Source organism: Podarcis cretensis (assembly GCF_951804945.1).
Source record: "Podarcis cretensis genome assembly, chromosome: 11".
In the NCBI taxonomy this organism is placed as follows: domain Eukaryota; kingdom Metazoa; phylum Chordata; class Lepidosauria; order Squamata; family Lacertidae; genus Podarcis; species Podarcis cretensis.
The window spans coordinates 19256881-19281505 of record NC_137180.1 but is presented as its reverse complement, the minus strand read 5'-3'; the positions used below and the strand labels follow the sequence as shown (position 1 = coordinate 19281505).

Here is a 24625-nt window from a genome sequence, read left to right as displayed (position 1 = left end):
TGTAAGGAAGACTGCACATGAAGGGAAGTAATGAGTTTAGGGGGAGGGAGATGAGGGCATTAATTGAAAAATTGTTAAAGATATATATGGGACCTAAGAAATTAAGAATTAGGAACCAAAAGAAGGAGACAAATATTAAGGAATAGTAAAATAAGGGAATCTGAGAAGAACCAGTACAAACAAAAATATGAGACTCAAGGTTTTGTTATATACTGTTTTGTCTTGGATGTGAAGTCTTCTGTTGTGAAGATTGTACATAAAATTAATAAAGAAGTATCTTACAAAAAAGAAATGTTCCTGGAGGTTTTGTTGTTACATTCACAAGAGTGCTGCCATAGCATGTGAAACCTGCAGGTTTCCAAAACTGTGGAAACAGGTCGAAATGGTCCCTTTCTAAGGATGTTTAAGCTCCTGTGAAGGCTTGGTTTACCTTAGTGAAGCTGATAAATTTGAAGTGTGTGTGTGTAGGAAAACTCCCCCCTCCCCCCCCCCCCCCCAAGTTGAATAATCCAGTTTGAGTAGAGTCTGGATCTCTGCAATTGCCCATTGTTCCTTTCTAGTTTTCAGCCGCCAATGCCCACACATGAAGAAAAGGAGTTTGTGTGTGTGGATTCTGTTCTGTTCTTATTCACATTATCTGAAAATCGAACATTCATTGATTGGAACTTATGAACTGTCTTCTGTGATTCATCATTTGGCTCTCCTATTTTTATTTTTATTTTTATTTTTGTTTTATTCCGTTTCATCCCATTTCACAAAACAGTAGCCAAATATTCTGACACCTGCAATCCATTTGGTGCGCTCAATGCTATTTCCATAAACTTTAAGGAAGCCTGTGTTTAATCCCTAAACTGTAGTCTAGGCACAACGCCTACAAACCACACATTCGGTGGCCAGCACAGTGACCACACACCCTGGTGTCTGGCCAAAAGGCTGTAGTTCAGATACGAATAGATTCTATTTTCATTCTTCCCATAATCCTGAAAAGAAAGAAAAACAAGGTATGAGTTACAGAATGATATACACTTCCATTTTATTAGTGCTACTAAATAAACCAAGGATGTGTTCTTCAGATGCGCAATTTAGTAGCAGTAATAAAAACTGCGATGTCTTCAGTGAATGTGTATTTTTCAATCTTCTCAGTTTCAAAAATGCTCCCATTCATTACAGAAATATAGCTTCGGGGAAAAGGTGGTATCTTGGATTAGATGTGATAAGTATACCACAGGGGTGCTGGTCACCAGAATTCTAATAGCTGCCTCCGTTATTCTTATTATCATCATTTCTTTACTGTCAATCATGTCTGTGCAAATGATTTCCATCCCTCAGTGGACTTCAGGCATATGAGCAGTATCTGCTTTTTCCAGTTCCCATTCTCAAAGGGCTAGTTAAAGCAGGTAGCCTTGAATGTAGATATCAGAATTCACAACTCAAGCATTTGGTTAGTGCCAAACTCATATGGCTTGAAAAACAATAAGCCCCCAGGGCCTTGTGTGCAGGCAGAATAAACCAGGGATTAATGCATTTCTGGAATTTGCAGATCAATTAATAGGTATTGCAGAGCCTTTCTACTGAGTCAGCATCTCTAGGCTTATAATATCACTTTATAGTAACCTGTGGTTAAACTGTGTATTAAAATATATGGGCCTTAAAGTTTTACCGCATTAAAAATCATGAAACAGAAATGTTCACAATTCCAATGCTGTAGGACGATGTGGCATTTTCTTATTTTAAATCTACATGTGGTATTTAAAAGTATTTCTTTTTCATACAGTTCTATTTTTCTAAAACGCTACCTCCATTTTTACACTGATTTATAGTCAGCAGCAGGTTATAAAATTGCCCGTGATTTCTGGACAATTCATATAGACTTTACCCCAGGGAGAGCCCCTGCAGTTGCTTTCAGACATGTTCGCCGGGCCTGATAGGAGTTTGAGTCAAACAGCATCTGGGGGGTGGCCACAGGTTCCCCATTCCTTTATGTTTAACCCATTAAGTCTGGCTCTTTATTCCTCTTCCCACATTAGATATGGAACGGTTCAGTCATTTGAATGTGGCTGTGCAAGGCTGCTGTGTTTCACACAAGATAATTCAAGCTGAGGAGCAGAGCCGATGAGCATTCAAAAGTACAACTTGAAGTCACCTGTGGTTTCAAACACAGACATGAATAACCAACGGCCCTGGATTAGCATGTGAAACCTTTCAGGTTCTATTCTGGACTTTTTGTATTTAGGGTCAGAAAAGGCCATTTTATAGGCTTTTGTGCTCATGAAAGGAAAATGTGAACTTCAAACGCTCAGAATTCCCTCCCACAAATCTTTAGTGTTTCTTACTGTCCTCTTTCCATTAACAATGCCCTCAAATGTCAGCCAAGACCTTGTAATAATGATACAAATACAGTGGACTCACCGCAGAAAATGCTTACAGGACCAATACGTGATCTGCCTCCTCCCTTAGCTTTCCTGACCTCGTGCGGCATGTCGACTTCCTGGATAGCCCCAATTTGACATGGCTGTCAGCAGAAGCTTATTGGAGAGACATTTGGACTCAGCTTCCAGATGGAATTTCGAGATTTCTTGATCAAGACCATGTCTCCCTGACATCTAAAAGAGCAGGTTGTGGGTATTGACCACACAAGAAGCGCATTCCGTTGCATGGAATCCTGAACACGCAGGTGCTGTTTGTGATGGCAGCCATATTGCTGTGGTTGCTGCTTACTTGGTGAAGTCTGGTGCAGTCTTCCCAATTCTTGAGCAGGTGGTTGCCAATCAATTCCAGGCATTCTTGGGTGACTATACATATATATTCTCATTTCAATCAGAATTCATGTGGTGCCTGGGGAATATTGTTCAGCTTCATGGAGCCTCCAGTATGGGATAGACTTAGGCTCTATACTCTTTTTTTATGAAATCATTTTTATTGGTTTTACAAAGTATAAATAAACACAAACTAGTAACAACATATCTGTATAAAGAGATTCTCTGAATCTCAAGACTTCCCCCTATTCCCTCCATGAGGTCTCCTTTTAAACATCTACAACTGCATATTCATCGGTACTCCAATTTTAATATCAAACCATATTGTCCATAGTAATTTTTACACCACAAGTGATTCAAAATCCTGCTCATTTCCATCTGCTTACAGTGGTCTCCTAAATAACTTATAATTTCCCCCCATTCTTTTATAAAGTTTTTATCCTCTTGATTTCTGAGTTTTCCAGTCAGCTTTGCCATCTCGGCATAGTCCATCAGCTTGGTTTGCCATTCTTCTCTTCTTTCCAAGTCTGGGCTAATAAGAACCAGGCGGCTGTTGTTCCATACATGAAGAGTCTTTTCTGCTCCTAACTTAGGCTCTATACTCTTGATGTAGCAAATCCTAAAAGGAAATTATGTCCATTGTGGCTTCTGCTGTCTCTACAGCAGTGCCCCCCATCCTTCCTTGTTGCTTGAATATAAGTCCTTTCATCCCTGAGCATTGGCTATGCTTGCTGGGGCTGATGAGCTACTGCTTTCTTATCTCTGTTCAACAGCATTATAACCTGGCAAAGCAGTGCAAAGAGGTGAATTAGTAGTAGTAGTACACCGCCCATTACTCTGGATGTCTTCTGACAAATATAAAAGCATAATAAAACATCAGACATTAAAAACTTCCCTATACAGTGGTACCTCAGGTTAAGAACTGTCAGGGAACTGACATCAGAGCGAGAGGCGGAGGCAGGGCTCCAGAGCGATGCCAGAGAGGGGACCAGCAGGGGGGAAGGAATTCAGCGTAACACCAGTAGAGAAGAGAGGGAGATGGAGGAAGTGGAGACAGCTCTCCAAGACCCTTCACCAGAGACTAGTGGAGAGTGCGCTGACACGCCCCTGCGTTCCCCGTATTTGCGCAGACGAGTTCCGCGCAGGGAAAGTAGGAGGAGACTAGGCGTCAAACAGCTCTTATGCTGGAAGAGGTTCAAGAAACGCCCACTGACGGATTCTGCAAGTGACTGACCAGCCACGGAGTGTGAGCTGTCAGCCAAAGCATGGTTGGCCAGGCAATATAACTAAAACCAAGGCAACTTACGCACAAGTAACCCCCTTACAACCATTAAAGGTAAAAGGTAAAGGTACCCCTGCCCGTACGGGCCAGTCTTGACAGACTCTGGGGTTGTGCGCCCATCTCACTCAAGAGGCCGGGGGCCAGCGCTGTCCGGAGACACTTCCGGGTCACGTGGCCAGCGTGACATCGCTGCTCTGGCCAGAGCCAGAGCCAGAGCCAGAGCCGCACACGGAAACGCCGTTTACCTTCCCGCTGGTAAGCGGTCCCTATTTATCTACTTGCACCCGGAGGTGCTTTCGAACTGCTAGGTTGGCAGGCGCTGGGACCGAGCAGCGGGAGCGCACCCCGCCGCAGGGATTCGAACCGCCGACCTTTCGATCGGCAAGCCCTAGGCGCTGAGGCTTTAACCCACAGCGCCACCTGCGTCCCAGCTTACAACCATTACAAGAACTTAATTTGTTCTGGAGGTCCGTTCTTAACCTGAGGTACCACTTTAGCTAATGGGGCCTCCCGCTGCTGCTGCGCCATCACCACACAATTTCTGTTCTCATCCTGAAGCAAAGTTCTTAACCTTAGGTACTATTTCTGGGTTAGTGGACTCTGTAACCTGAAGTGTCTATAACCTGAAACGTCTGTAACCCGAGGTACCACTGTACATGACTGCCTTCAGATGCCTTCTAAAAGTCAGATAGTTGATTATTTCATTGACATCTGATGGGAGGGTGTTCCACAGGGCAGGCGCCACTACCGAGAAGGCCCTCTGCCTGGTTCCCTGTCACTTCACTTCTCACAGTGAGGGAGCCACCAAAAGGCCCTCGGAGTTGGACCTCAGTGTCCGGGCTGAACAATGGGGGTGTAGAGGCTCCTTCAGGTATACAGTGCTGAAGCTGTGTAGGGCTTTAAAGGTCAATGCCAACACCTTGAATTGTGCTCAGAAATGGAATGGGAGCCAGTGTGGATCCTTTAGGACAGGTGTTATATTTGTTTGAAACAACTGGCCAATTGCTCGTCCGCAGGCATCTGGAATTGTTACATAGCAATGAAATATATGAATGTCTTCTTGTACATTTTTCTGCTTGCATCTAAAGCTTTATTTACATTTTTATTGCTTTTGATATTTTAACTGCCATAATAGCTATTATTACTATTGTTATTTCACTTACGTGATAACTGAAACTAGAAATAAAGCCAATAGGGCTTTAATAAAGTAGTCTTTAACCTCCATTTCTGTGTCCGGTGCAATGAGCATCAAACAGTTTCACTGGGAAGGAATCTAATTCACTGTCGCCCATTAACAAAATGTCTTGCATTAGTAATTCAGCTCCATGCAGAAATAACAGTGGCTTTTACATTATACATTTCAAAAGTAGCTAAATTCAATTAAACAAGAAATTCCTCCTGAAAGTAATTTTCTTTCTCAGATCTTCTATACAGTTTTGAGATTCTCCCCATTAAATACGGGCAATGATTATCTCCATTACTTTGCAGAAGCTGCAGGGGCTTTCATCCAGAAGAAAGATTGCTTATATTTATTAATATCGGGCCATTTTTCTTTCCGTTCCACTGATAACAAGCGGTGAACATTCTGCCTTATAAATGAGTGTGAACTAAAGTATTAGCTCCAGTCTCCTGGGGGTTAGGATCTGGATTTCACTTGGCATCTACTGCCAGTCTAGAAAACGACAAACCCAAACAATATAGTCTTGTGCCCTCTTCTCTCACCCCTACAGAACAACAGATGGCGATACATTGTTGGCAGTAGTCCCAGCTTTTATGAGAAATCTGTATGTGCTTGGCAGTGATGCCTTGTGAATTATCCCGCACCCCCTTATGTACTAAGAGTTGAAGGAATGACAGGACTTTTCAATTCTGCCTGTACTCCAGCTCCTTGCTTGCCACTGGAGCAACCTTTAGCTTTTTCTGATGTTGATCCTCTAGAGTCCAGGGGTCAGCAACCTTTTTCAGCCGTGGGCCGGTCCACTGTCCCTCAGACCCTGTGGGGGGCCGGACTATATTTCGAAGGAAAAAAATGAACGAATTCCTATTCTACTCATGTAAAAACACCAGGCAGACCCCACAAATAACCCAGAGATGCATTTTAAATAAAGGACACATTCTACTCATGTAAAGACTTGGAGAGCTGGGAAGACAACTCATCTGTCAAACATATGGCAAATTATGCTGCCACATGATTGACAGGTGAACTGTCCCAGGCACCTGTCAAAATCCCAAACACCTTGCTATAATGGGCATTGGCAGCCCTATGGTTGGTGCTCTGAGAAGCTCTGAGCATAGATGTGCTGGTCCCGTGGGTTAACAGTGAGGCGAGGTCCGAGTCCAGTTTGAGGTCGAGGGTGCAGTATGGAGGTAGTCCATCAAAGCCGAAGCTGGGTCCAAGGCAGGGAGTTGGGTGAGGTCAGGAGCTCCGGCAGGACAGGGTGCAGGCAGGAACTGGCTACCAACAATGTTGCTCCTGCAACTTGGGACTGGGGCTGGCCGGCTTTTATCTGTCCCGAGGCATAGGGCGGCCCCGGTCCACAGGTGACTCGCCTCTCCTGGCCTGGAGGCAAGCACTCCTCCTGCGGGAACTTAGTTCCCTCCGCCGTTCTGCCCTGAGCCTCTGCAGCTCAGGAGAGGCTGGAGGGTTACCGGACCCAGAGGTAACCTCAGCTTCCCCTGACGGGACTGAGAGTGGAGCACCTGCAGGCAATGGGTCCTCCATCACCTCAGGAGCCAGAGCAGACTCAGCTGGTGCCTGCCCCTGAGGATCCAGCACAGGTGAGGACCCTTCGGGCTTATGCCCCAGCCTCAGCTCAGCTGGTTCTGGAGGCGGGGAATCCTGTGCAGGCTGGGATCCCTCAGGTTCAGCCTCCGAGTTCAAATCCCAGGCCATCGCAACAGAGCTGGCAAAGAGCTACTTGCTCCCCTGCCCATCAGCTGAAGGGAGAAGGAAGCCTGTCTTCTGCAACCACCTGCCAGCAGATTGACAGGTGGGCAGTGCCTTTGCAGGTCAAGTTGGACCTCCTGATAGGCCAATATTTTTTTCATGAGTCAGAGGCTCCTCACTCCTGCTATAAACCAAGAATGGGCAACTTGGGATAGCAACTCCCATCATCTCCAGACAGTGGTCAGGAATGACAGGATTAACATCCAACAACATCTGGAGGGCCACAGATTCCTCATGCCCACCATAACAAACACAGCTGGGGTATGAATACACAGTTGGGATATGAATATTTCTGGTTTGATTTCATATTCTAATTCGGACATTTAAAATAAACGCAAAACAAATCCACTAGCATGGATATTTAGATGAGGCACAAAACAGCTGGGCCTTGGAAATCCTAGCTACATTTTTTTCCAATTTATGAAGATAACATTGTTTTTAACTGACTCGAAGCCACTAGAGAATGTCATTATGCTTCATTCTTATACATGGATTTCCTTATGGCACTGCCAACCATGTTAAGCCACGGTATTCCAATTTTAACTTTTTCTAATTGATTGAACACCATTTTATAACAGATGAAAGGAGATGTTCTCCAGTGAGGATGCAGTGAGATGAGTCAATGGTATCTGGCCTATAGAGGATTTGACTAATCCCTTTCTTATCTGTGGTTATACAGAGTCTGCATATATTTTAATGCTCTGATGAATAAGTATCTACCTGGCTAATACTGACAGAAAAATAATTATATTTGGGGCTGGTTTTATTTCTGTTTCTGTCAAGACATCCTTGTAAATGAAAATATTGATGGACAGGATTTGCTTATGAACAGTGCAAGCCTTGCTCGGTCTACTCAGAAGCAAGTTCTTTTGAGTTCCATGGAATTTAACTCCCAGGTAAGAGTGTCTAGGATTGTGTCCTGGTTTCCTTAAATTTCATCCATCCACTATGGAACTTCAGACAGAAGTCATGGGGTCTTATCCTGCTAACACCACTCTATGGTAGGTCAGGCGAAGAGATGGTAACTGGCTCACGGCTACCCAGTGAATTTCCATTAGCCAAATAAAGCTATCTATTGATTATACTGTGCAATCAGAAATAGTTTGTTTAGAAATATGTTAATGATATTAAAACATTTTCATTCATTTCTATGTAGAATCAGCGACAGACAGGGGCGCCAACTATAGGGGGCTCTGGTTGCCCAAGCACCCACAAAAAATTGTTGTGGGTGCTCAGCACCTGCACCACAGGGTCCCCGATGCCACTTCAGGTTCTGAGGATGGGGGGACGAGCGTGATGTCATAACGTCACGTTGCGACATGACATCATTATGTCACGCACACTAGGCACTCATAACCCGGGGCCCAAGTCAGCTCCCCTGGTGAGAGATGAGCTCTATGCAGGCTTGAATTAGATTAGCTCACGATGATCTGAACTATTTCTCATCTGAAATAAGAAATGGGAAAATGGCTTATTTCTCAGATACAGTGGTGCCTTGGTTCTCAAACTTAATCCGTTCCGGAAGTCTGTTCCAAAACCAAAGTGTTCCAAAACCAAGGTGCGCTTTCCCATGGAAAGTAATGCAAAATGGATTAATCAATTCCAGACTTTTAAAAACAATCTCTAAAACAGAAATTTAACATGAATTTTACAATATAACGAGACCATTGATCCACAAAATGAAAGCAATAAACAATGTACAGTGGTACCTCGGGTTACATACGCTTCAGGTTACATACGCTTCAGGTTACAGACTCCACTAACCCAGAAATAGTGCTTCAGGTTAAGAACTTTGCTTCAGGATGAGAACAGAAATCGTGCTCCAGCGGCATGGCAGCAGCAGGAGGTCCCATCAGCTAAAGTGGTGCTGGAGGTTAAGAACAGTTTCAGGTTAAGAACGGACCTCCGGAACGAATTAAGTACTTAACCAGAGGTACCACTGTACTGCAGTCACAGAATCAATCCATCAGTAGCTGGACTGGGTTCTACACAGTCACAAAAACAAAACAAAAAGAGCCACAAAAACAAAACTTATTTGCAAAATAAGTAGCAAAAACAGACAGACCTCAGCATACACTCAAAATGGAAGCAAAGCACTCAAAAAAGGAGCACTTTCGGCTTCCAAAAAAAGTTCACAAACTGGAACACTTACTTCTAGGTTTGCAGTGTTTGAATTCCAAGTTGTTTGAGTACCAAGGCATTTGAGAACCAAGGTACCACTGTAATTCAGTTGAATTCCCAAGCAGTCCAACCCCCAGTTCTGCCAGCCTCCAAAATGGCAGGTATCCAACAATGATTTCCTAAATCTCTTTTCCCTAGTCCTTCCCACTTACCCAGGCATAGGCAAACTCCGTCCTCCAGATGTTTTGAGACTACAGTTCCTATCATCCCTGACCACTGGTCCTGTTAGCTAGGGATGATGGGAGTTTTAGTCCCGAAACATCTGGAGGGCAGAGTTTGCCTGTGCCTGCACTTAACTGTTTTCTGCTGCTCCTTTCAAAGAAGAAGCAAGCAGTGGGAGCTTGGTGTCTTCTCTTCACTCCTCTCATACCTGACATGCAGCAGCACCAAGAGAGAGGGTGAGATTGGAGGCTGTGTTGTTGTTTAGTCATTTAGTCGTGTCTGACTCTTCGTGACCCCATAGACCAGAACACGCCAGGCACTCCTGTCTTCCACTGCCTCCCACAGTTTGGTCAAACTCATGCTGGTAGCTTCAAGAACACTGTCCATCCATCTTGTCCTCTGTTGTCCCCTTCTCCTTGTGCCCTCCATCTTTCCCAACATCAGGGTATTTTCCAGGGAGTCTTCTCTTCCCATGAGGTGGCCAAAGTATTGGAGCCTCAGCTTCAGGATCTGTCCTTCTAGTGAGCACTCAGGGCTGATTTCCTTAAGAATGGATAGGTTTGATCTTCTTGCAGTCCATGGGACTCTCAAGAGTCTCCTCCAGCACCATAATTCATAATTGGAGGCTGTATGGGATGTCAAAAGAAAGCTGTGGGGTTTTCCAAGATTCAAATCTGAGCTGAAGAGAAACTAGATGCCATAATGCCCACAGTGCATTTGAGCTGAGCACTGCAATAACCTAGCACCCCTATTTCCAAGCCTGGGAATAAGTGTCTCAGCAACATATCTACTTAGGAATTGAGCATAAAGGAAACTTAAAGGCTGCAGGTCCATAGATATTTTGTCAGAGGAGAAAAGAACTTGAAACTGCTTCTGGGTGGCTTTGTGAGTATATATGCTCTTTCTTTTATCAGCTTCCAATAAAACTGGGGAATTATTCTGACACATATTTGGAGACCACAGAATTTGTGATTCCAACCTTGCTTTGCTTAAGTCCTTGAGTGAATGCTATCCCATCGAAACCTTACGGATGCTGATTTATGAATACGGCATTGCCAAATAGGTAATACACCAGCAAACTGTCAGAGTGCTAGAACTTATAAATCACCCAGCAGTGTTCTGTATATTCAGTTCCTTGTATAAAATATGATTTATCCTGCTGAGATTGCGCCTACTATCACATGAGCCAATTTCCCCATAAGTATATTTCATATATTGGACTATTTTTGTATTTTACACTGCTAGGAAATCATCTGCCTTTTTTCATGATGCCATGGTATCAATATGCTATCATTCTTTTCATTACACACTGTTTTCCATTTACTAGGAGAGATTATTGCTATTGCCATTTGAAAGTCCCTCTTTGTTTCTTTGCAGGCTCTGTAGCAAACAATGTTTCAGTGCAAAACACCTTTGCTTGGCCCGGATGACATTTAAAGTTCAGAATGTCTGCTTTTGAGTTAGATAGAGCTTTTTTTAGGTGGTGGTGTCTGGGATAATTAAACATTTTTTTTTTTTTTTTTTTAAAAAAAGAAAATTTGATCTCACAGAATAGTATTGCGCAGGGTTTTGCCTCACGTTGTAGAATTTCTCAGTTTGATACTGGAAAGGGAGGAACATAGCAGACTTGGGACCCTGTTCAAAAGCTGGTCTGCATGCATTTGCTCCTATAGACTCATATAATTATAGAATTGGAAGGGACCCTGAGGATCATCTGGTCCAACCCCCCGTAATGCAGGAAGGTGCAGCTGTCCCATATGGTTGAAATCAGGGGTGGAGGAAGTGGGGTGCAGTGGGGGCAGGCCCATAGCTGTCAACTTACAGATTTGAAAATAAGGGACCAGCAGCCTCAAAAATAAGGGATCAGCAGCCAAAATAAGGGATTTTCAGAGCACAGGTATGTTCAACTTCTGAGCCCCTCCAAGCCAAAGGCAGAAAGCCCAGCCAGCAGCCAAACGAAGCCTCAAGGGGATGCAGCAAGGAAAACCACCATCACCTCTCTGCTGGGAAGCGCTGAGCAAAGGTGAGTCCCCAGGCAACGCAGCCAATTTGATTGGCACAAGGCATGCAAGCTCCACCCCCCAGTCGTTCTTAGACTCCTTATTGGGTGAGCAATGCAGCCAAGTAACACAGTTGGAGCCTCCCTCCTCCCTGGCTGGCAGGGAGGGAGGGAGGGAGAGGAGCTGTTTCCTTTGAAACCCGGGAAATTTAAGGGACATCATCAATAAGGGACATCAGCGGGACACAGCGCTGGGAAAAGGGACTTTTCCGCCAAATAAGGGACGGTTGACAGCTATGGGCAGGCCGCCCCAGGTGTCACTGTGAGGATCAGAGCTTACAGGGTTAATAGCTCAGTGTGTCTTGCGTCTGGGGAGGAGCTTTCCCCACTTCCGGAGAAGCTGTTTCTTTGTTCTGTCTGACTTTCGAGGGAGCCATTATGTTTTTTGCTCCTGACAATGGCTGATTTGTTTTCTCTGCTGCTGTACATAATACAGCTTCTAGATTAGTAAGAAGCCTAGTACAGACTCTGCTTTTCTGCAAGCTTGCACACTTTGCACACACAGAAGGACACACGCTGTGTTTTACTCTGCTATGCTCAGCTATGCTCCGAGGGAGCAGCTGCACAACGGAAGCCTTCCAGACCTACACCCTGGGCAAAACTCCACAGTCACCACTTGAGGGTGCGTGACAAAATGCCAGGAGGAACTGACTGCGGGGCCTGCAGCGCACCCGGGCTACGCGTCTCCCAAACGGTCACCCCGCCGCCTCCCCCTCAGCTGTAGGGCGGCTGAGTGGGAAGAGGCAGGCAAACTCCTCAGAGGTCCCACAGAGCATCCTGCCCTATCTCGCCCCGCCCCCACGGGCAGCTGGCCCCGCCCCTGGGACGGACTAAAAGGAAGCCACTGCAATCATTTTATCGGTGCCATCCATTTAGTACCCTATGCTTTAGAGCCAAGGTGAATGACTCATGCTCAGATATGGCTTCCATGACCTTTACAGACATCATTCCACCTACAAATGGCGCATGGAAATCAGGAGGAGCATTGTGGCTGAAGGTTGTCCCCTGCATTCTGATCAGTAAGCAGTTGCTCCTTGTGATGTCCACATTTCAGCATCAGAAATGAACCCATGCATATACATTTGTACATGTAAAGTTGTTTCTTTTCCTTTCTTGTATAATAATATTTTATTATTTTCCCAGATTGAAAGTTAAATTTTGTTACTCAGCAGTAGAGATGGGAAGGCCTGGAAAAATGGGGAGGGGGGGACAGGTTTCTTCCAATTCAACAAAACCAGTGACTTCTTGCTCACCCAACATCAATGTTTAGAACCCGCATTATGTACAGTTGTGTTTTAAGATTCCATCTTATCTAATTTCGTCCTCTTTAACATGTTTCTTGATATATTTTGCTTTTTTCTTACACTTCAAATGCTGCTGTGGTCTTCATATATGGGAAATAACTTTTTTAATAGACTAGAAAGGGTTTCCAGTCTTCCTTAAATGGTTCCGGTGCTGTCAGTTTTGCCATCTCTGTATATTCCAAGATTTTCATCAACCATTCTTCCTTTGAGGGTGTTCTCTGTCCATACAAAGTTGTTCTGACACTGAACTGACGTGTGTAGTTTCTGGCTAAATCATGGCTGAATCGAACACCTGGGAAGAGTCTGACTCTGGAGATGAGTTACAGACAGAGTGAAAGTGGGTTAGTTTGGCCCCCCTTCATTAAGAGTTCCCAGACTCAAATAGAACAGCAGACTCATAAAGCTTGCAGGCAGAGGGAGGGAAATAGACAGCATTGAGGGGGTTGCTATGCAACCAGGAGGGAGGCAGCGTTTAGAGGGCTCTTCGTCCACCCATCTTCTCCCTGAACTAGAAGAGCTGAAAGGGTTAAAATGCAACAGAAGTACAAGAGAGGAAGAACTGTACTTTGGCGCCTTTCATGCTGCGAAAGGGGCAGAGACTCAGAGTGACCAACTCATCGCTAAGAGCAGCGGGCTCAGAGCCACTCTCTGGGTGTTAATTGTAAATAAATGTACCATAAAACTGCCAGAGACTCCTTAATTCTTATCAGAGCTTGCTTGCCTGCCTAAGATCATTACAATGGGAAAGACTGAAATCCCAGAAAGCTGCTTTCACTCAACTTACAAAAGAGCTCAGCCATACTGTCTCAAATACATTTTTTTTTGGGGGGGGGGATCTAAGATTTTTGTTCATTCTCTCTCTCCCTCTTCCTCCCATCTCTCACACACCAAGTCACCAAGAAAACATTTCTCCAAGCATTCTCCACCATTATCCCACACATGCACACACAAAATGCCCCAGAATAGTACTAGGTCTGGAACATTGTGGAGGAGGCAAGATGGCGGCCAGGTGGCCAACAGAATTGCTCTTACCTATATAAGTATTAAGGAAAACATAGCACAGGTAGAGTTTCTGCTAAGCAAAACTTGTCCCCAAGAAACCAAGGAGGATTTCTCCACTCCATAGAGAAATTTCATGAAATGGTCCCTTCAGTTTCCTTGCGCACAAATTGCATGTATAATTTCTAGGGACTGTTTGCACAAAGCTCTTCTCATCTTTTCTGTAATATTCAGAGACATTTGAGGGGCCAAAAATGTGAGTTGACAAGACAAGATACCCCAGCAGCCACGGTAATCCATCTTCCCCACTTTTCAACTCTTTCTAGTATTTCAGGAAACCTTCCAAATTGCTCATAGTTTTAAAGTTTATGAAGAAAAGATATCCGTTCTGCATTACATTCCCCCCCCCGACCATCTTTCAGTGGGTGGGTTGGTAGTTCCTTACACTACAGAATGGGTAGGCAAACTAAGGCCTGGGGGCCAGATCTGACCCAGTCCCCTTCTAAATCCGGCCCACAGACGGTCCAGGAATCAGCATGTTTTTATATTAGTAGAATGTGTCATTTTATTAAAAATGCATCTCTCGGTGATTTGTGGGGCATAGGAATTTCTTCATCCCCCCCAAAAAAAAAAATATAGTCTGGCCCCCCACAAGGTCTGAGGGACAGTGGGCCAGCCCCCTGCTGAAAAAGTTTGCTGACCCCTGCGCTACAGCATGGGTAGGCAAACTAAGGCCTGGGGGCCAGATCCAGCCCAATCGCCTTCTAAATCTGGCCCGTGGATGGTCCAAGAATCAGCGTGTTTTTTACATGAGTAGAATGTGTCCTTTTATTTAAAATGCATCTCTGAGTTATTTGTGGGGCCTGCCTGGTGTTTTTACGTGAGTAGAATGTGTGCTTTTATTTAAAATTCTGGGTTATTTGTGGGGCATAGGAATTTGTTCATTCCCCCCCCCCCAATATAGTCCAGCCCCCCACAAGGTCTGAGGGACAGTGGGCCGGCTCCCTGCTGACCCCTGTGCTACAGGATAGCTTGCTGAAAACGTGCTGCAACAAAATAAACAACACAGCCTTCTTTCTCCCTACCGCCCCGCACCTCCATCCTGCATTGAATGCTACCCGAGAAATGGGAAAGAAACATTATACTCAGATTGTCTGGAATGGAAACTAAACAGGACTCTGCAGGAGTGAGTAAATAACAGTGCATCTTTGATTTGAGCTGTTCGCCAGTAAAGCGGGCAGTTTAACTTAAACTCTCCCCATTGCTTATGAGATGGAATGAATGGCTCCAGATAGGGCACACACGGCACTAAAAGTTTCCTGCAGTGAAGCCTGAATGCAGCAGGTAATTGCCATGTTAGAGAGAGAGAGAGAGAGAGAGATAAAATGTGATAATATGTAAGGAAACATTTCAATAGAAAGGTGGCAAAGCAATAAAGTGGAGAGCTATCTGAATTCTACTAGCCATGAATCTATTTGCTGAGCATTCAGCTGGCACAGGGAGTAACGGAATACGTTAAACCAAAAAGAAAAAAAGGGGGGGGAAGAGTTTGTGTGAAAATCTTGGCAGCTGTATCTTTGCAAGCAGTCTTTGAAAGAAGAGAGGGAGCGAAAGCAATAGGAAACAACAGAAGCTGCCTCAGTCTGGACTGTGTACCTTAAGAAGAACTGGGTGCCTCTATGAAGTGTCCCATCACCTCCTGGCAAATAGAAGGGGGGGAAATGGAGGCAGTGAGAGATTTTACTTTCTTGGGCTCCATGATCACTGCAGATGGTGACAGCAGCCACGAAATTAAAAGACGCCTCCTTCTTGAGAGAAGAGCAATGACAAACCTAGACAGCATCTTAAAAAGCAGAGACATCACCTTGCCAACAAAGGTCCGTATAGTTAAAGCTCTGGTTTTCCCAGTAGTGATGTATGGAAGTGAGAGCTGGACCATCAAGAAGGCTGATCGCCGAAGAATTGATGCTTTTGAATTCTGGTGCTGGAGGAGACTCTTGAGAGTCCCATGGACTGCAAGAAGATCAAACCTATCCATTCTGAAGGAAATCAGCCCTGAGTGCTCACTGGAAGGACAGATCCTGAAGCTGAGACTCCAATACTTTGGCCACCTCATGAGAAGAGAAGACTCCCTGGAAAAGACCCTGATGTTGGGAAAGATGGAGGGCACAAGGAGAAGGGGATGACAGAGGACGAGATGGTTGGATAGTGTTCTCGAAGCTACCAGCATGAGTTTGACTAAACTGCGGGAGGCAGTGGAAGACAGAAGTGCCTGGTGTGCTCTGGTCCATGGGGTCCCGAAGAGTCAGACATGACTAAACGACTAAACCACAACAAATGAAGTGTTAAGTGACGCCCACATGTCACTTTGGGCATTTTCATATGTGAAGATAACGTAGCCTTTGCACCTCTCCCATGCTAACACACTGGATGGCTTTGAAAGAGGATTAGACACATTGATGGAGGATAAGGCTTTGTTCTACCTCTACAGTGGAAGGCAGCACTTTTCTGAAGACCAGTTGCTGGAAAACTGCAGGAGGGGAGAAACCTCTAGCAAGCTTCTCATAGGCAACTGGTTGGCTACTGGGGGAAAGTATGCTGGACTATATGAACCATGGGCCAGCAGGCTTCATTTAGATTCTTAGGCACTGTCTGCTGTCAGAAGGCTGGAGACTTAACGAGCTTCTGCAATGTAAGGTTCACTTATGCAAAATCTTCCATCTCGGAATGATCCGTGTGAGTGTCTGGAGGTGGCTGGAGATTGAAGGTTGGTTAACAGATTGATTAGCCCCAAAATGGAAAACGAGCAAGGTCCCAATCAAAGAAGAATGGCAACTTAAACTGATGGAATATGCGTAGCTTGCGGATCTAACGTATAGAATAAGAGAAAAAGAAGAACATTTGTTTAAAGAAGATTGGAAAATGTTTACTGAGTATATGGGGGGGGGGGAGAATAGTATACACTTGAAAACTTTGGCAGCATTAAGATACATTCAACAGTGTAAATAAGTTTTGGTGGAAGTAATAATGGAATACTGAATGGTTTAGTTTATATAAAATATGCAGGGATTTATGCTATGTAAAATGAACCATGGAAAGAGAAGAAGGAAAGTCATTGATATTTTAAGGTTGTACCTGTATAAATGAATATTCTAAATTGTAAAACAGAAAATTTAATAAGAAATACACACACACACACACACACACACACATTGTGGTGGAATCCAGACAAGACAGAAGTACTGTTTCTGAGGGACAGGGGGCAAGTAGGTGAAAGGACTCCCTGGTCAATAATAATAATAATAATAATAATAATAATAATAATAATTTATACCCTGCCCATCTGGCTGGGTTTCCCTCTGGGCAGCTTCCAACAAAATATTAAAAATATGATGAAACATCAAACGTTAAAAACTTCCCTACACAGAGCTGCCTTCAGATGAATGGGGTTACTATGCCCTTAAAGGACCAGGTGTGCAGCCATGGAGTCATTCTGGACTCTCAGCTGTCCATGGCAGTGCAGGTCACTTCTGCGTCCAAGGCAGCTGTCTACCATCTTCATCTGGTACACCAGCTGAGACCCTACTTTCCCGTGCAATTACTCACCAAAGTGCTACATGCTCTAGTTAACTCCCACTTGCAACACATTCTATGTAGAGCTACCTTTGAAGGTGACTCAGAAACTGCAATTCATCCAGCTGTCAGACTGGTGATTGGGAGAAGCTGCTGGGACCACGTAACATTGGTCCTAAAACATCGACGTCTCCCAGTATGTTTCCGAGCACAATTCAAAGTGTTAGTGTTGACATTTAAAGCCCTACATGGCTTTGGCTCTGTATAACTGAAGGAGCAGTGTTCAGCCCAGACACTGAGATCCAGTTCCAAGTGCCTTCTGATCGTTCCCTCACTGTGAGAAATGAGGCTACAGGGAACCAGGCAGAGGGCCTTCTCAGTAGTGGCGCCCGCCCTGTGGAACACCCTCCCACCAGATGTCAAAGAGAGCAGCAACTACCAGGCTTTTAGAAGTCATCTGAAGGCAGCCCTGTTTAGGGAAGCTTTTAATGTGTGATGCATTACTGTATTTTAATATTTTGTTGGAAGCCTCCCAGAGTGGCTGGGGAAGCCCAGCCAGATGGGCGGGGTATAAATAATATATTATTATTATTATTATTATTATTATTATTATTATTATTATTATTAAACACTGTATACAACTAAAAACATCTGCAGGACTTGAGTAATGCTAGTAATGTACAAAAAAACTATGGAAAATGGGTTACTATTCTTTTAACAAATTAGAGAAAATAAGGTAAGCAGATTAAAAAAAATTGATAATGATAACTACAGAAGGGCAGAGGGAAGTCAAGGGATTCAGAGAATCCTAAATGAGGAGGTGAATGGTGTGTTTGAATTTAAATTTGTTATGTAAAACTTAATAAATATATATAATTTTTTAAAAAATAAGAAGACAGCCCTGTTTTAGGAAGGTTTTGTTGTTAGATGTTTTGCTGTGTTTTTTATATTTTGTTGGAAGCCGCCCAGAGTGGCTGGGGCATCTCAGTCAAACAGGTGGGGTACAAAATAATAATAATAATAATAATAATAATAATAATAATACACAGGGTCTCACTATGTCTTAATTAAATTCTAGCACCCATTGGATCCAGGACTTTAAGGGTGCCTAGCATCCACAATTCATAACAATATATATAGACTAAGCATAAAAAGGAATGCTCACAGCATTAATACATCAAAAGAGATCCTGCAGCTCCATTAGAGAGACCATTGAAGCCATAGCTTTTGATGCTCAACAGACAGAAAGTCAGGCCTTTGTCTCTTTCCATCTCTAATCTCAAGACTGCCAGTCTATTTTGCTGTCTTTGACACATTCAGACCTTGGTGGGATGCCTTTTCCTGCTCACCTCCCAGAAGGATCTCCAACTAGTAAGATTCAGTAGCAACTCACGACCCTAGCTTACATTACAAAGCAGACACTTAATGGACCTTGACAGGCTATTTACATAAAAAAAGAAAGTGCTCTTGGCCATTTTAGCTGTCCCTGTTTGGGCAGATGGCTATACAGCTATCAAACTACAAAGCTGCAAGGTAACCAGAGAGGATATCCATTGCAACCTCAAATACAATTAACAAATCCTTAATTAATATCCATTTCGTAGTTGTTGTTGGGGGCAAGGAGGGGAAGCAAACAGAAGAGGAACATTTTGATTCAATTAATTAATTTAACCAAAAGCATATACAGTGGTATCTTTGTTCTCAGACTTAATCCTTTCCGGAAGTCCGTTCCAAAACCACAGCATTCCAAAAGCAAGGTGTGCTTTCCCACAGAAATGCAAAATAAGTTAAAAACAACCCCTAAAATAGGAATTTAACATGAATTTTACTATCTAATGGGACCACTGATCCATAAAATGAAAGCAATAATCAATGTACTGTACTATAAAATAAATAAGACAGTATTGTAGATAATAAATATCAAAATTACCTTTTTTTCTTACCTGCACTGATGATAGTCATTGTTTGGATGGGGGGCTTTTATCCATTTCTGTAGTCACACAATCTATCAGTCAGTAGCTGAACTCAGTTCCACGCGGTCACAAAAGCAATTTAACCCCAAAAGCCTCAAAAACAAAAACGCAAAATAAATAGCAAAACCAAAGCGCCAAACTTAATCTGTTCCAGAAGTCCATTTGACTTCCGAAATGTTTGAAAACCATGGCTTCTGATTTGTGCAGGTGCCCTGGAAACAATAGCTGACAGCCGCATCTGACATCCAGCTTCCGAAAAACATTCAAAAAACATTAAACTTACTTTTGGGTTTTCGGTGTTTGGGAACCAAGGTATTTGAGAACCAAGATACCATTTGATTGTGATAAAACCTCAAAGATGTTACAATAAATATTAACAGAATCATTAAAAACAGTTAGAAACAGTTACCAGTAAAAAGATTAAACACATCAACACATGGATTTCTTAATTATTTGACAAAGGTAAAGGTAAAGGTACACCTGCCCGTACGGGCCAGTCGTGACCGACTCTGGGGTTGTGTGCTCATCTCGCTTAAGAGGCCGGGAGCCAGCGCTGTCTGAAGACACTTCTGGGTCATGTGGCCAGCGTGATGAAGCTGCTCTGGCGAGCCAGCACCAGCAGAGCGCATGGAAACGCCGTTACCTTCCCGCTATAAAGCGGTACCTATTTATCTACTTGCACTTAGGGGTGCTTTTGAACTGCTAGGTGGGCAGGAGCTGGGACCAAACAACAGGAGCTCACCCCGCCCCGGGGATTCGAACCGCCGACCATACGATCGGCAAGTCCTAGGCACTGAGGTTTTACCCACAGCGCCACCCGCGTCCCATTATTTGACAAAATATCATACAAATGAGCATTATGGCCAGTCCTGGCTCCCACTCTGCCTGATACTAGAAAGACATAGGATAGGAATAAATCTCCTTCTCTACATAATCTCACAGATTCCCTCTGCGCTACTGTGAAAATCACTGCAGGCTGAATCTCACCAACCATCCATGGGTAAGAAATTAGTAAAGCAAAGAGCACTGAATAGGATGGAGAAGTGTAAGAATACTGCAATGGCCTGACTTCTGCCCTGGGCAGTCGTTGGATGAGACACATCTACCCCTTCAGTTCTCTCACACCCTAACTTTAGGACTGTACAGTGGTACCTCAGAAGTCGAATGGAATCCGTCCAGAAGTCCGTTCGACTTCCAAAATGTTCAGAAACCAAGGCGCGGCTTCCGATTGGCTGCAGGAGCTTCCTGCACTCAATTGGAAGTGCAGAAGCTGCGTTGGATGTCCGGGTTCCAAAGAACGTTCGCAAACCGGAAGACTCACTTCTGGGTTTGCGGTGTTCAGGAGCCAAAACGTTCGACTCACTAGGCGTTCATCAACCAAGGTACGACTGTATTATTTTGTGGCATTTGCAACAAATTATTTTTGTCCGTTCTGATAATGTAATTGAAGGTCAGAAGACACATCTAAATAATAAAAAATAAACATAAATTATGGATCTCATAATGGCATATTTATGTATGAGCAGACCTTCTGAGCATGATAGCAGTAGAATAACCCCCCTCCGCATTTTATTTTCCCTTCGCTTCCCAAAACCAAATGTATATTCAGCACTGCGTTCAGCTGCACAAAGAGGGCCAATCCTTCATTTCCAACTACTTCTAGATAGTGTGGGAGGATAGCTGTCTGTCAAACACTGTAGCTGTCCTTAGAAATCCTAAAGATATACAAGCTTTTTGGCTTTATAGGTATTTTTTTAAGGCTTCTGCAATGCAGCAAATCAAGCTTATATGGCTGATACTGTGATTTCATTTTAAATCTGCTAGGAACGTTGACAAATTGAACTTAAACTTTATTTTGTTGACAGATCAATATGCACTTCATAGTCATGGAGAAAAGGCTTCTTGCTTTAACATTAATAAAGCCTGTGTTTGATATGCGACATCAAGAAACATTTAGAAAACAACAACTCCACCAATCATACCATATACCATTTTCTGAATTGCAAAAATAATAAACAAAGTGGAGAATGATACATAAACAAGCGCCATTGTTCTGTCATCTTCAAGCAGCTCTACACTTGCAGCAGAATTTCTATACAGTTTAGGTCCCTATAATTCCCCTAAGGAAAGCTTCTGGGTTTTTTTACAAAAGTTATTTTGAACATCCTTTTTCATTCATTATATATCATTTTCTAGTAATAACAGGAATGCTATTCCACAAAACAGCCCCGCCGAAATCCCTACGCCACTGGCGGATCTCAGGGTCTCAAATTTTATTGGCTCCCTGTGCAACTCCAAAATTCCCCCCCCCCCCAGCCTCTCACCTTCCATTCAACATAATAGTTACAGAGCGCCCCATGTTGTCCCAAGGCTCTGTACCCAGTGCAACTGGTCACACTTCCCTAAATCTGCCTGTGCCTGCATCAGGGTCTGTGGAGCAGAGTTGTGATATCTTTGGAACTTACAGAAGTAGCTCTGCAACAGACCACAGTGATCTACCATGGAACAAGAAGAGCAAGAACAAGAAGAGCCAGTGTGGTGTAGTGGTTAAGAGCGGTAGTCTCGTAATCTGGGGAACCGGGTTTGCATCTCCGCTCCTCCACATGCAGCTGCTGGGTGACCTTGGGCCAGTCACACTTCTTTGAAGTCTCTCAGCCCCACTCACCTCACAGAGTGTTTGTTGTGGGGGAGGAAGGGAAAGGAGAATGTTAGCCGCTTTGAGACTCCTTAAAGGGAGTGAAAGGCGGGATATCAAATCCAAACTCTTCTTCTTCTTCTTCTTCCTTCAAGGACCCTGGTCCCAAGCTATATAGGACCTTACATGTTACCAACACCTTAATCTTTGCCTGCTAGTAGATGGGCAGCCATTGCAAATCCCCAAGGAAGGTGTTATGTGTTGGTGGTAGTTTGCCCTCCACAAGCCGCAGGCTGCCATTAGATGGAGACCTTGCAATCTCCAAGTTCCAAGTTTCAAGTTACAAAAATGGAGATTCCAGCTTAAACATCAGGAAAAACTTTTTGACAGTAAGAGCTGTCCGACAGTGGAAGGGACTCCCTCAGGAGGTGGTGGACTCTCCTTCCTTGGAGGTTTTTAAGCAGAGCTTGGCTGGCCACCTGTCATGGATGCTTTAGCGGAGATTCCTGCACAGCAGGCGGGGGGCCTAGATGGCCCTTGGGGTCCCTCCCAACTCTACAATTTTATGGTTCTATTATTCCTTCTTCACCAGACCGTGAAGATCGAAACTATAAGTGGAAAGCGACTGGAGGAGAAGGGGGCAGAAGCTGAAGAAAGAACTGTGAATGTATTAATGTAACTTTGTATTATGTTAACTGTATTTCTGTAATACTGGTTGTTCTCTAGGTTGTTGTTTCTTTAGTTTACTGTACACTACTTAGAGGTAGAGAGGTGATAGATGATAGATAGATAGATAGATAGATAGATAGATAGATGATTGATTAATAGATAGATAGATAGATAGATAGATAGATAGATGATAGATAGATAGATGATAGATAGATGATATATAGATAGACAGATGATAGATAGATAGATGATAGATAGATAGATAGATAGATAGATAGATAGATAGATAGATAGATGATAGATAGATAGATAGACAGATGATAGATAGATAGATAGATAGATAGATGATAGATAGATTAGATAGATAGATGATAGATAGATAGATAGATAGATAGATAGATATAGATAGATAGATAGATGATAGATAGATGATAGATAGATAGATGATAGATAGATAGATGATAGATAGATAGATAGATAGATAGATAGATAGATAGATAGATATAGATAGATAGATAGATAGATGATAGATAGATAGATAGACAGATGATAGATAGATAGATGATAGATTGATTAGATAGATAGATGATAGATAGATAGATAGATAGATAGATGATAGATGATAGATAGAGATAGATGATAGATAGATGATGATGATAGATGATATATTGATAGATAGATGATAGATAGATGATAGATAGATGATGATAGATAGATAGATAGAGATAGATAGATAGATAGATAGATAGATAATGGAGGATAGATAGATAGACAGAGAGAGAGGGTGTGTGTGTGAGAGAGAGAGAGAGAGAGAGAAAGAGAAAGAGAGAGCACGTGGTATAGAAATGGTGTAAAAAATACTAGTAGTATTATTACTATAATTCACAATGCTATACAAATTCCAGATGAATAGTCATGTTAGTCTGCTGCTAGCCCCTTATTATGAAATAGCTTGGCTTTATATAAATTCTGCAGAAAGTGCAGCTGAAACAAAAAAAAAAGGAAACTGCAAAGTGACAACTTGCACAAGTAGGACATCTGTGCAGGGAAAAGGTGAAGCTGGTGAAATAAATGTGGACCATCTGGCTTAAGTATATTGACAGGGGGGAAATGAGTAACATATTTCGGAGAGGTAAAGGTCTGGTTTAATTGTTTCTTAGGTTAGAAACAAACCCTTTATGGGCCCCCACTTAGTAAATGAATTCTAATTAAAAGCCATTCTGCAGAGAAGCTGGCAGTGATGAAGAGAGGGGGTTGTGCTCATGTTGCCATGAACATTGTGCACAAACAACACACACACACTTGCACTTTCTCTTCTGTTGCAAATAACAAACGATCTTCCGAATTACATAATCATTAGATGAAACCATGCATCAAGTTTCTCTTGTCAGGGGACCCTTCAAAAGTTTAACCTAATAGAAACCCTTTTTTAAATAAAAAAAAAAAAAACCAAAGGGAACGATAAAAGACAGAATTGTCACGGCGCTTGTCAACAGCTTGAGACTTGGCTGCGACAAACAGCAGGGAAATTAGTCGATAAACATTTGCAGAATTAGAAATCACTTCCCTTTCCCATCTGCACACATTGTCTTTGAACATTTGTCCACACAGTTTTCAGTGAAATCAGCAACTCCGGCTGCCAGCGTTTATACGGGAACTATTTGTTAGCGGGTATCTCTCCTCGGGAATGAGAGAGTCTGGGAAAGAGCACAAAGAATATTGCTTCGAAAGAGATTAATGGTTGGGGAAGGAAGGGGCAAATATGCAGCTGAGAGCTCCTCTAGAGTAATCACACTTGGTTTTTATGGAAGCATTATACAGTGGTACCTCGGAAGTCAAACAAAATCCGTTCCAGAAGTCTGTTTGACTTCCAAAACATTTGGAAACCAAGGCACAGCTTCTGATTGGCTGCAGAAAGCTCCTGCAGCCAACCAGAAGTCGTGTCAGATGTTCGGGTTCCAAAGAACGTTCACAAACCAGAACACTCTGTTATGTACTAAGCTTGGATCCTAGAACAATAGGCAGATAGGATCCTAGAATGCAACAACTGATTGGCTTGCAGGAGAAGACCAATCAGGCTCCAGG

General features: G+C 43.3%; 1 long non-coding RNA gene across 1 annotated transcript in view; it reads left to right on the top strand.

The window, feature by feature from the left end:
- LOC307226906 overlaps nucleotides 1-24625 on the top strand; it is a 60802-nt gene that overhangs the window by 20940 nt on the left and 15237 nt on the right. The window contains exon 2 of the long non-coding RNA XR_013843681.1: nucleotides 22464-22532. This is a non-coding gene — a long non-coding RNA (uncharacterized lncRNA). The remainder of the gene's footprint in view (nucleotides 1-22463; nucleotides 22533-24625) is intronic.